The 10,093-nt window shown below is 47.9% G+C and overlaps 2 long non-coding RNA genes across 2 annotated transcripts; both read left to right on the top strand.

The window, feature by feature from the left end:
- The first annotated feature begins 822 nt into the window (after positions 1 to 822).
- On the top strand, positions 823 to 8,224 carry LOC307205912. The gene is made up of 3 exons (XR_013834185.1): positions 823 to 991; positions 7,083 to 7,207; positions 8,212 to 8,224. It is a non-coding gene; the product is annotated as an uncharacterized lncRNA (long non-coding RNA).
- Positions 6,033 to 6,763, top strand: LOC307205300. Its single transcript, XR_013833975.1, has 2 exons — positions 6,033 to 6,657; positions 6,699 to 6,763. It is a non-coding gene; the product is annotated as an uncharacterized lncRNA (long non-coding RNA).
- Positions 8,225 to 10,093: the final 1,869 nt, after the last annotated feature.

Below are 10,093 nucleotides of genomic sequence, written 5' to 3'. Positions count from 1 at the left end.
GTATGCTAGATCCTGTCTGAGATCCTGTACCTGTCCTTGCCTGGTTTCCTGCCTCGTGTCCTGCCTTGGCCCTGTCGGACTGACTCCCAGTGGAACCTTCGAATTCTGGACCGGTCCTGGACCGTGTTTCATGGGTTACCCCCGGGCCCAGCACAATGCCCCACCTAAGTATCTCTAAAATCCTGATGCACCCCCCATGACATATAATTCTTTTTATTCAAAAAGTGGACTTCTATTCATGTGGAGGAAGCCTAAAAGGCCATTAACTGGTAATAACTCATTCTCAAATTGCCCCCCCCTTAAAAATTAAATTGCGCCCCTGTGGGGCATGTGTCCCACATTGGGAATCACGGCACTAGAGGGTCTCAGGATGGGTGTCATAATTCCCCCATTGTGGAGCCCATAGACTATTTTCTGGAACATGGAGTGGTTCTCGATATACTAGGAGATGTCTTCTGCTCTTGTAGAACATCCACATGGCATGTGATCTCCAAATGGCATGTGCCAGCCTTGTGAGCATGGCCATGCCCAGCAATAAGTCCATCGTAACTGCATTCACAATGCGTTCCGATCAGCATTATCCATCATTTCCTATTGTTCTGCTGCCCTGTCACAAGACTGAGAACCAGAAGTCTTTTTCGCCTAATCACATCTCTGCCACACCCTTAGGCATGCTTCTTACATCATCCCTGCTCCTTCTCATCTCTTATTGGTAGGTGGGAAGATGTCCTAATAGCCTCCAGCTGATCAACATGCAAGCTGGCAAGGCATAAGAGAAAAAATGAAGGTGACGAAGTCAAGAGCTATGCGTCCAGAAGGGTGACCAGGCGATTCTGAATTCATCTCGTCTTCTCTCCTTTAGAAGTGATTCAGGAAATGAAGAGCCCAATCATAAGAGGGTGATTCCAGAACCAGATAAAAGGCCATCGTCTTGGCACTGTTCTCTATCATAACTGCAGGTCTTCTCCACAGACGATTACCAGGCTATTGGGTAAGTCATTCAAGGCTATGTCATTGACATCCATGGGTGGAATGCTTTTTAAAAAGACACCTGGGATGTAGTCAACCAAGTGCTTTGTTCAGAGCAGACGTGTTAGATTCAAGGAACGATGGAGTGCATGGTTGAACTATGGAACTCGCTTCCACAGGAGGCAGTGATGGCCCCAAACCGAGATGACTTTGGAAGAGGATTAGACAAATTGGTGGAGGAAGGGCTATTGATGGCTATCATCCATGATCACCATGCTCTGTTTCCCCAGCTGAAGGCAGCAATGCTGCCTCGAAGTCTTCACAAGAGGTGGTGTGCAGCACCAGCCATTCTCCAGCACAGGACCATAAGAAGTTTGCTACTTTGTAGCAAGTTGGATCATTGCCTCCATCTATCTCAGTATTGCCTACACAGACTGGCAGTGGCTCTTCATGAGGCACAGCTCTCACCCAGTTCCATCTAGAGATGCCAGGGACTGAACCTGGAAGCCTCAGCATGCAGGACAGATGAGGAGATAGGGCTCTAGCAGATGCCCAGAGATGCCGTTGGCTGGTGCCAACCCTTGTCAGGGGGCTGACAAGGGAGCAACTTCATCAACGGGTCAGAAGGGAGTCTCAGAGCCTCGAAGTAAAGTCAGCTGTTTTATTTAGGAAATTAGTATAAAACGGAGATCGCTCTGGCATGGCTGCCTCCGTGAAGATGTTGCCAAGACTGGCTCATGGTGTTGAATGGTTACTTTAAATGTAAAGGTTCATCATTGTTCCACCCAATGTGTATGTCTTTAAGGGGCCAGAGCAAGGGCCAGAGCAAGATAACGAGACCCAGCTTTACAGCTGTGAAACATAGCAGGTGCTGCTGAGTTGCGTTGATTAAGGTGTGTCAGCATTTGCATGTAGTATATAAGGAGCAGCACCTAGCTCTCCCATTACCCTGGGGGTTGGGTTGGTGGTTGGGTCTGGTTTGTTGTTAATGTATTTAGTGTATAAGGAGTTTTTGTTTTTTCGTAATTAAAACCTTAAGTTATTTTTGAGTCCCTTTCTTTTTAATGCATGATCTCCCCAGCAAGCTCTCTGCAGCGCTACCATACTGCAAATACCCAACACATGGCATCTCCCCTCCTTGGACCCCTCCTCTTCCAGACATCTTCCATGCAGACAGAAACTCTCGGGAAGGAGGGGCCCCTTCCTTGGACTTTTCTAACTTTCTGTTTAGCTACGTGTAATGCTCTGCATGACCTCAGAGTCAAAGGGGAAGGGGAGTTCAAGACAGAGGGACCAGGCAGCATCTGACCTCTCCCTGTCCTCTCCTTCAGACCCTGCTCTCCGAGTGGGTCCCTCTGCACCCAGCCCTGTCCTTGGAGAACTCCCTGCCTTCTTCACTCTTCACTCAAGCCTTCTGTGTCTTCCACCTGTTAGGTTCCTCCCTCCTTCTGATCTGTCTTCTGGGTCCCACCACAACTCCCCTGGGATCTTCTTCTTCTTCTTCTTCTCCTCCTCCTTCTTCTTCTCCTTCTTCTCCTTCTCCTTCTCCTTCTCCTCCTTCTCCTCCTTCTCCCCCTTCTTCTTCTTCTTCTTCTTCTTCTTCTTCTTCTTCTTCTTCTTCTTCTTCTTCGGCTTCCCTAAGGAGTTCCTCATCTGGGCCTCCCGCCACTCTTTGTCATCCAACCAATCCCTGACAACCTGTAACGGCTTTGTGGTTTAAGGGATTTGGTTTAAGTTGTGGTTTAAGGGATTTGTGGCTTCAGGTGAGTGAAGCCATGATGTCACCTACTTGTGGTTGAGCACAGCTTAACCTTCTGCTCCCTTTGACAAATGGGGAATTAATTTGAATTTGTTACTGAGGACTCCCAATGAGAAAAAGCCACAATTCAGTGACAGAGCACCAGCTCTTCCCTCAGAAGCTCCTAGGTTGAATCCCCAGTGCTTTCAGGAAAGTCTGTGGAAATCTTCTGTCCCAAAGCCTGATGACCCACAGCCACTCACTTTAGCTATCTGGTGTAAGGCAACTTCCTGTATTCCTATTTAAATCAGACCTTCCCTTAGAATGCATGAGGACTGGAATCTTATTTTAGGACTCAGCTCTAAAGATTTTCATGTGGAAGGTCCGAGGTCTGGTCCCTTGACATGTTCAGTTAAAAGCATCTAAGAATGATTTATAAATTCTAGAGACCCTCTGCCAGTCAGTGTGGGCAATCCTTAGCTAGATAGGTAGACCAAAGGTTTGACTCAGTATAAGCAGAACTTTTTTCAGAAGGAACTCACCAGAACTCAGTTCCTGCCACTCTCAGGTGGGTGCCATTGCCATTACAGTTAGCAAAGTACTATTTCTGGGTTAGCGGAGTCTGTAACCTGAAGCGTCAGTGTACCTGAGGTACCACTGTTTAAGTGAACTTCATTCATTGAGAACTCTGGCACCTCTTTTTCTAGAAAAATAGCACTGAGTACAGTGGTACCTCAGGTTACAGATGCTTCAGGTTACAGGCACTTCAGATTTCAGGCTCTGCTAACCCAGAAATAGTACCTCAGGTTAAGAACTTTGCTTCAGGTTGAGAACAGAAATCATTTGGCCGTGGCAGTGTGAGGCCCCATTAGCTAAAGTGGTACCTCGGGTTAAGAACAGTTTCAGGTTAAGAACGGACCTCCAGAATGAATTAAGTTCTTAACCTAAGGTACCACTGTATAAGGCATCTTGCTAGGTAACGACTACATGGTTTAAGGGATCAGGATCCCTAAGATGGTTGGGGGGTTCCAGCCAAGGAGGGACCTGGGTTGAAATTCCTTTTTTCATATGTGCCATTCATTGGGTGGCATGGAGTGAAGAGTGTTGGTGTTCTGAATCTTATGAAATGGAATTCGGTAGGGCTGTGCTGTGGGAGAGCTGGGAAGCAAAGCTCGCTCCATCATTTCTGCTGTGACAGGCCGAATCCAGCAGGCCTTCTCCTCTCATCTCAGCTATCACCTGGGGACAGACATTCCATTAGGCTGCCTCAGTGGGTGAGATAGGAAGCAGGGCTCATTTCATCAGCTTTGCTGAAGGCCCAGCTCCATCAAGCACCTCCTGCCCCTGAACTGTGCTGGAATTTGGTCATTATAGGAGCAACTGTTTAGAAACTGGTTTCTGAGTTTTGTTTTCCTCTTCCCTCCCAGTGCACTTTCCCTTGTGTGCTGTTTTCTATTTTTAATATTTTAAATTTTTGTTTAGATGGTAATCCTGGGGGAAGGGACTGTCTTATTTTGATTGTATGTAAGCTGCTCTGGGAACATTTTTTGCTGAAGAACAGGGTACAAATGCCTTAAATAATAATAATAATAATAATAATAATAATAATAATAATAATAGCAATAACAACAGCAATAACAACAATATGGCCAAAGTATGAAAGGAATCTGGCTGGTGACCACAAGATTCAATCCTGCGGGCTGCAAGACTGCTTTGCCAGCTTGTTCCTTGCAAGGAATGCCCTGGCGAAACAGCACCCTGTATTTGTAATAAAATTCTGATGAATTTTCATGAGGCCTAGCAATCATAATCTTAATTACAAACTGATGTGAAAATTGCAGAACTGAACATGAATTGGGGAACATGAGAAACCCAGAAGAAACTCAGGGCTTCACTCAGCACTAGTTTTGACTCAATTGCTTGAGCCAGATGGATACATTTTTGGCCGAATATACTGTATCGGCCCGAATATAAGCCACACGTTTTTCCCAAGTTCCGACCGTGAAAAATTGAAGTGCGGCTTATATTGGGGCCAATACGATATTCTCTGAAGGAATTTGCTGAGCATGGTGCATCTTCCATTCCTTCCTACTAATAGCTTGTGCAACAATATAATAATGTACCTGTTTATTACTGTGGGAGCACTACAATTGGTTCAGATGCTTAATGGGAAACTCTGTACCCCAACCTGTTCCAACTGCTCAGTGGCGTAGCGTGGGGGGGCAGGGGGGCCCGGCCGCACCGGGCGCAACATCTGGGGGGGGGGGGGCGCGCTCGCCGCCTCCGGAGTCGCCGAAGAGCCTCGGGCACAGGCTGTAGCAGAGCCCCATGTCTCGCAGAACCGACGAGCTGTGCGCGCGTCTGGGCTGAAGGCGTCCGGCAGGCAGCGGCTCTCAGCGCTCGCCGCGGTCCCCGCGCGTCATGGCTGCACAGGGCGCGCCAGGCAGCCCCTCCTCACAGCCCCGCCACCGCCGCTGCTGCTGCAGCTGCTGGGCCATGTTGCATTTTCCTCGCCTCTCTGCCCTCCTCCTCCTCCGGGCAAGCGGCGTCGTTTGGGCGGCAGCGCCAGCGGCAACTCACCTCAGATCACCTGACATGGACCCGCCGCTGCCACCGTGGCTACCTTACTGTAAATACCCCAGCCCAGGCAGCAGCAAGAAGAAGCTGGCAGCGGCGGCAGGTTAGGGGTTAGGGGCACAAATTACTTGCCTTGCCCCGGGTTAGGGGGCGCAAATTACTTGCCTTGTCCCGGGTTAGGGGGCGCAAATTGCTTGCCTTGCCCCGGGTGCTGACAACCCACGCTACGCTGCAACTGCTCCAGTTGGTTGATTTTACACTGTTCCACTGAAAAGGTGAAGGATCCAGGGGAAAAGATCTTCCTTTGCATTAAGAATGGGGAACGTCAGGCCCAGAGGAGGAAGAAGTGGCCTTCCAGGTTTCTCTGTGTGGCCCTCAAAACCCTCTCTGGGCCACCCACCCACCCCCAACTCAACAGCTCTCCTGTATGCCTTCATAGAGTAGCGTTCCTAAGCTTGAACTTGCCGTTAGGCTGAAAAATGCTTTTTGCTTGCCTAGATGAAGGATGGAGACATGGGTATGATGTGTGTTTCTGTGTAGAAACCTCTGATTTTGGAGGGCTGCATTCCCTCCACTCCGGGCCTGAGGTACCCCACTCTTGATGTAAAGCAAGAACTTTGCTCCTGAATCCTTCACTCTGTTGGTGGAACCAGTGCTTTTTTTCTTGGGGTACGCAGGCGTACGCATACCCGTAAAGATTTTGTGATTCTTTGTACTTTTGTCCATTTACTGTATTCCCATTAAGACAAAGGAGCTTGTGGTGGACTTCAGGAGACAGAAGAGCAATGTCCAGCCACTTTTGATTGATGGGGTCTGTGTGGAGAGGGTAACAACGTTCAGATTTTTGGGTATTGAATTACAAGAGGATCTGTCCTGGAGTGTCAACACAAGGGGGCTTGTGAAGAAGGCGCTGCAGAGACTGTACTTTTTGAGAATCCTAAGGAAAAACCATCTTCCGCAGAAACTGCTGCTTGCCTTCTGTCACTGTGCCATTGAGAGCGTGCTCACTTATGGCTTATGTGTGTGGTACGGAAGCTGTACTACCCAGGACAGGATGGGGTTGTGCAGAGTTGTGAAGGCAGCAGAGAGCATTGTTGGCTGCCCACTCTCCACCTTAGAGCAGATTTATGCCACAAGGTGCCATAGGAAGGCACTGGACATAGTAAAAGATCCATCGCATCCTGGTCACTGTCTCTTCGAGCTCCTGCCGTCGGGACGGAGATACAGGACGATGAAGACAAGAACAAGCCGTCTCAAGAACAGCTTCTTCTCCAGAGCGATCTCGGCCCTGAATGGGAAACCTGGACTTTGAAAGTCATCTAATCTTCCTTGCTGTATTATACGATATTGTTTTAATTAGTGTTTTTATAGTTGTTCTGATTTTGAGTGGAGTGCCCTACCTGGGTGGATGGAGCAGCCAAGTAATTTCGTTGTCCCCGAGAGGGGGCAATGACAATAAAGATATTATTATTATTATTATTATTATTATTATTATTATTATTATTAACTTTTCCTGATTTGAACTATAAAATGGTGATTTTCTTGAGTCAAAACGAGAGTACCCCTAAACTTTTTTTTTTTTTTTAGGAAAAAAAGCACTGGGTGGAACAATGTATTAACAGAAGGGGCAGCTGAAAAAGGGTGCAGAACCCTTTCCCCCAATAAGTGTCAGAAAGTTTTTTTTTCCAAGAGCACTACAATTTCTTTAAAGACTTTCCAATTTGAGCAAGCATTTGAAGGACATTTTCTGCTTTTATTAATAAGTTTGATTGATCTTATTCATTGCATGCTTTTTCAGTTTGATGTGCACCACTTAATTATGCCATATACCAGTACAAATAACTTAAATCAGAAGCATGTCTCATGTCAGTGAGGAGTTGTGCCTTCAGTGCTGTGGGTCCATACCCTCCTGTTAGGAACCAGGCAGGAACCATCCTTTGCTGAGCTTCAGATGGTAGCTTAAAATAGTTTTATTTCAGGAGTCCTTTGTACCATGAATGCATACCCTCCAACATTTCTCTGATGAAAATAGGGACGTCCTAAGCGTGGGTTAAAGCCTCAGCGCCTAGGACTTGCCGATCGAAAGGTCGGCGGTTCGAATCCCTGCGGCGGGGTGCGCTCCCGCTGCTCGGTCCCAGCGCCTGCCAACCTAGCAGTTCGAAAGCACCTCCAGGTGCAAGTAGATAAATAGGGACCGCTTACCAGCGGGAAGGTAAACGGCGTTTCCGTGTGCGGCTCTGGCTCGCCAGAGCAGCGATGTCACGCTGGCCACGTGACCCGGAAGTGTCTCCGGACAGCGCTGGCCCCTGGCCTCTTAAGTGAGATGGGCGCACAACCCCAGAGTCTGTCAAGACTGGCCCGTACGGGCAGGGGTACCTTTACCTTTACCTTTAAGCTGGGAAAGCAGGGCATTCTGGGTTGAAATCAGAAACCGAGGTGGCTTCTCTAAATCTGGGACTGTCCCTGGAAAATAGGAGCATTGGAGGGTGTGTGAATGCTGTTCTTGTGTTCTGTGTTTTGATGTTTTCATCCAGGCGGCAGCAACCTTGGGCTCAGCCTTCCCTCAGACCATGTGGGGAGCCAGACTATATTCTGAAGGGAAAAAATGAATGAATTCTTATGCCCCACAAATAGCCCAGAGGTGCATTTTAAATAAAAGGACACATTCTACTCATGTAAAAACATGCTGATTCCTGGACCCTCTGCGGGCCGGATTGAGAAGGCGATTGGGCCGCATCCGGCCCACGGGCCTTAGGTTGCCTACTCCCGTTTTAATCTGTGCATTAAAGCTTGTGTATTAAATGTTTCATTTGCTTTTGTAATCAGCTCTGAAACTTATAGTGGAGGTATATTTCCAAGACCAACAACAACAGAACGGTGGCAGTAGTCGTAATGATAATAATAATAATTCTTGCGTGTTTTCCCAGGTCTAGTCCATACTCCCAGGAGATGTATCCTCCACAGTATAGAGATGATCAAGATTCCTGTGATGACTATGGCGCATCAGTGTGTTCCGAGCCATCGTGTGCTCCTTCGGGAGCATCATATGACCCCTGTCACTCTGTGAGCTCCAGCTCTGCGGTGGACTGCTGTGGTACATCATCGCAGCAATACTGTCCCCCTGCACAACAGTATTGCCCTCCTGCTCAGAAGTACTGCCCTCCAGCGAAGAAGTACTGCCCTCCCGCCCAAAAGTACTGCCCTCCTGTACAGAAGTACTGCCCGCCTCAGCAGAAATATTGCCCTCCAGCCCAAAAGTACTGCCCTCCAGCCCAAAAGTACTGCCCTCCCGCCCAAAAGTACTGCCCTCCTGTACAAAAGTATTGCCCGCCTCAGCAGAAATATTGCCCTCCGGCCCAAAAGTACTGCCCTCCCACCCAAAAGTACTGCCCTCCTGTACAAAAGTACTGCCCGCCTCAGCAGAAATATTGCCCTCCGGCCCAAAAGTACTGCCCTCCGGCCCAAAAGTACTGCCCTCCAGTCCAAAAATGCTGCCCTCCTGTACAAAAGTACTGCCCGCCTCAGCAGAAATATTGCCCTCCGGCACAACAGTACTGCCCTCCCGTCCAACAGTACTGCCCTCCAGCCCAGGCATGCTGCCCACCACCTCAGCAGACCTACACACCGGTTGGAGAGCCCGAGATCTGCCAGATACAACAAGTCTGCCAAGCGCCACCACATCTTCTGAAGAAGTAGCTACAAATATAGATAAAGGCAAAGGGGCTCACGAGGACATTTTTCATCTGTCTAGAAATGTTGTTACTTTCCTTCCTTCTTGTGGTCCCCGTGACCCCTGTTCCCTCTAAGGCAGGAAGACCTTTGTGGTTAATTCCCGGCTGTTTAAATTAGGCACACAATATTCTGTGTGCTTCCTTAGTAATGATTTGCTCCCAATTTGTAAGGCCAAATTCATGTGCACCTAGCTGCGTCTTAAGAAATTGATCATTTTGCTCCACCTTCCTGGAGAATTCGGCTGCTTTCAAGCCCAGCGGTCTATCAGAAACGTGGAAAGACCTTTCGATTTGGCTTTTACCCGCTGAGATTCAGCCAGTATGGTGGCATTTGCTGAAGGCCACACTGAAGTATGGGACTCATCTGCGGCATGCGGTCAGTGGACTAGGGAGACTAGGCTACTCCTCTAAAGGGTCCAAGAGCCCTCCCACCACCTTCCCAAAATCCACCCGACTTTGGGAAGAAGGCAACAGGGTTCCAGCATCCTGTCAGAGGCCGGCTGCTTCCTTCCCAGAACCCAGGAAGCTTCTGCCTGGCTTAGGGAGGGAGGTGCAATGGTCACACATGTGACGTCACACACACCATCACACTCGCAAGCTGGCCTTGCTCTCCCATGAAAAATTTCACCGCATGCCACTGGGACTCACAGTGCATAAGCTACTCCACACACTGAAGCATGGGTTTTGTAGTCCTTGCGAAATAAAGTGTTCTCGCTCATGGGAAATGTTAGCATTTGCTGTGCTTTGTTGAAAGCTGATATTTATTGGAGATATATTATTGGTGCTGATATTTATTGGAGATCTTTTGTGTGGACTTAATTTGCTGTTACTATCCTCATCCTTTGAACAATTATGCATGCAACAAAATAAAAGCACTTCCAAAAAAAAAAAAAATTCCATCTCTCCTGGCTCCTTCAGTTCTCTCCAATTTTTCTTTATGTTTTTGTTTAGATTAATGATTCAGTTTTGATTAAAAAGGTATCCAATTTTGATTAAAAAGGTATCCAGTTTTGATTAAAAAGGTATCTGTATCCCCCCCCCCCATTCTAATAAAATTTCTTACAAAGTTATTTTATTA

The sequence above is a fragment of the Podarcis cretensis genome (genome assembly GCF_951804945.1).
Source record: "Podarcis cretensis genome assembly, chromosome: 16".
In the NCBI taxonomy this organism is placed as follows: Eukaryota; Metazoa; Chordata; class Lepidosauria; order Squamata; family Lacertidae; genus Podarcis; species Podarcis cretensis.
This window is presented reverse-complemented; position numbering and strand designations above follow the sequence as displayed.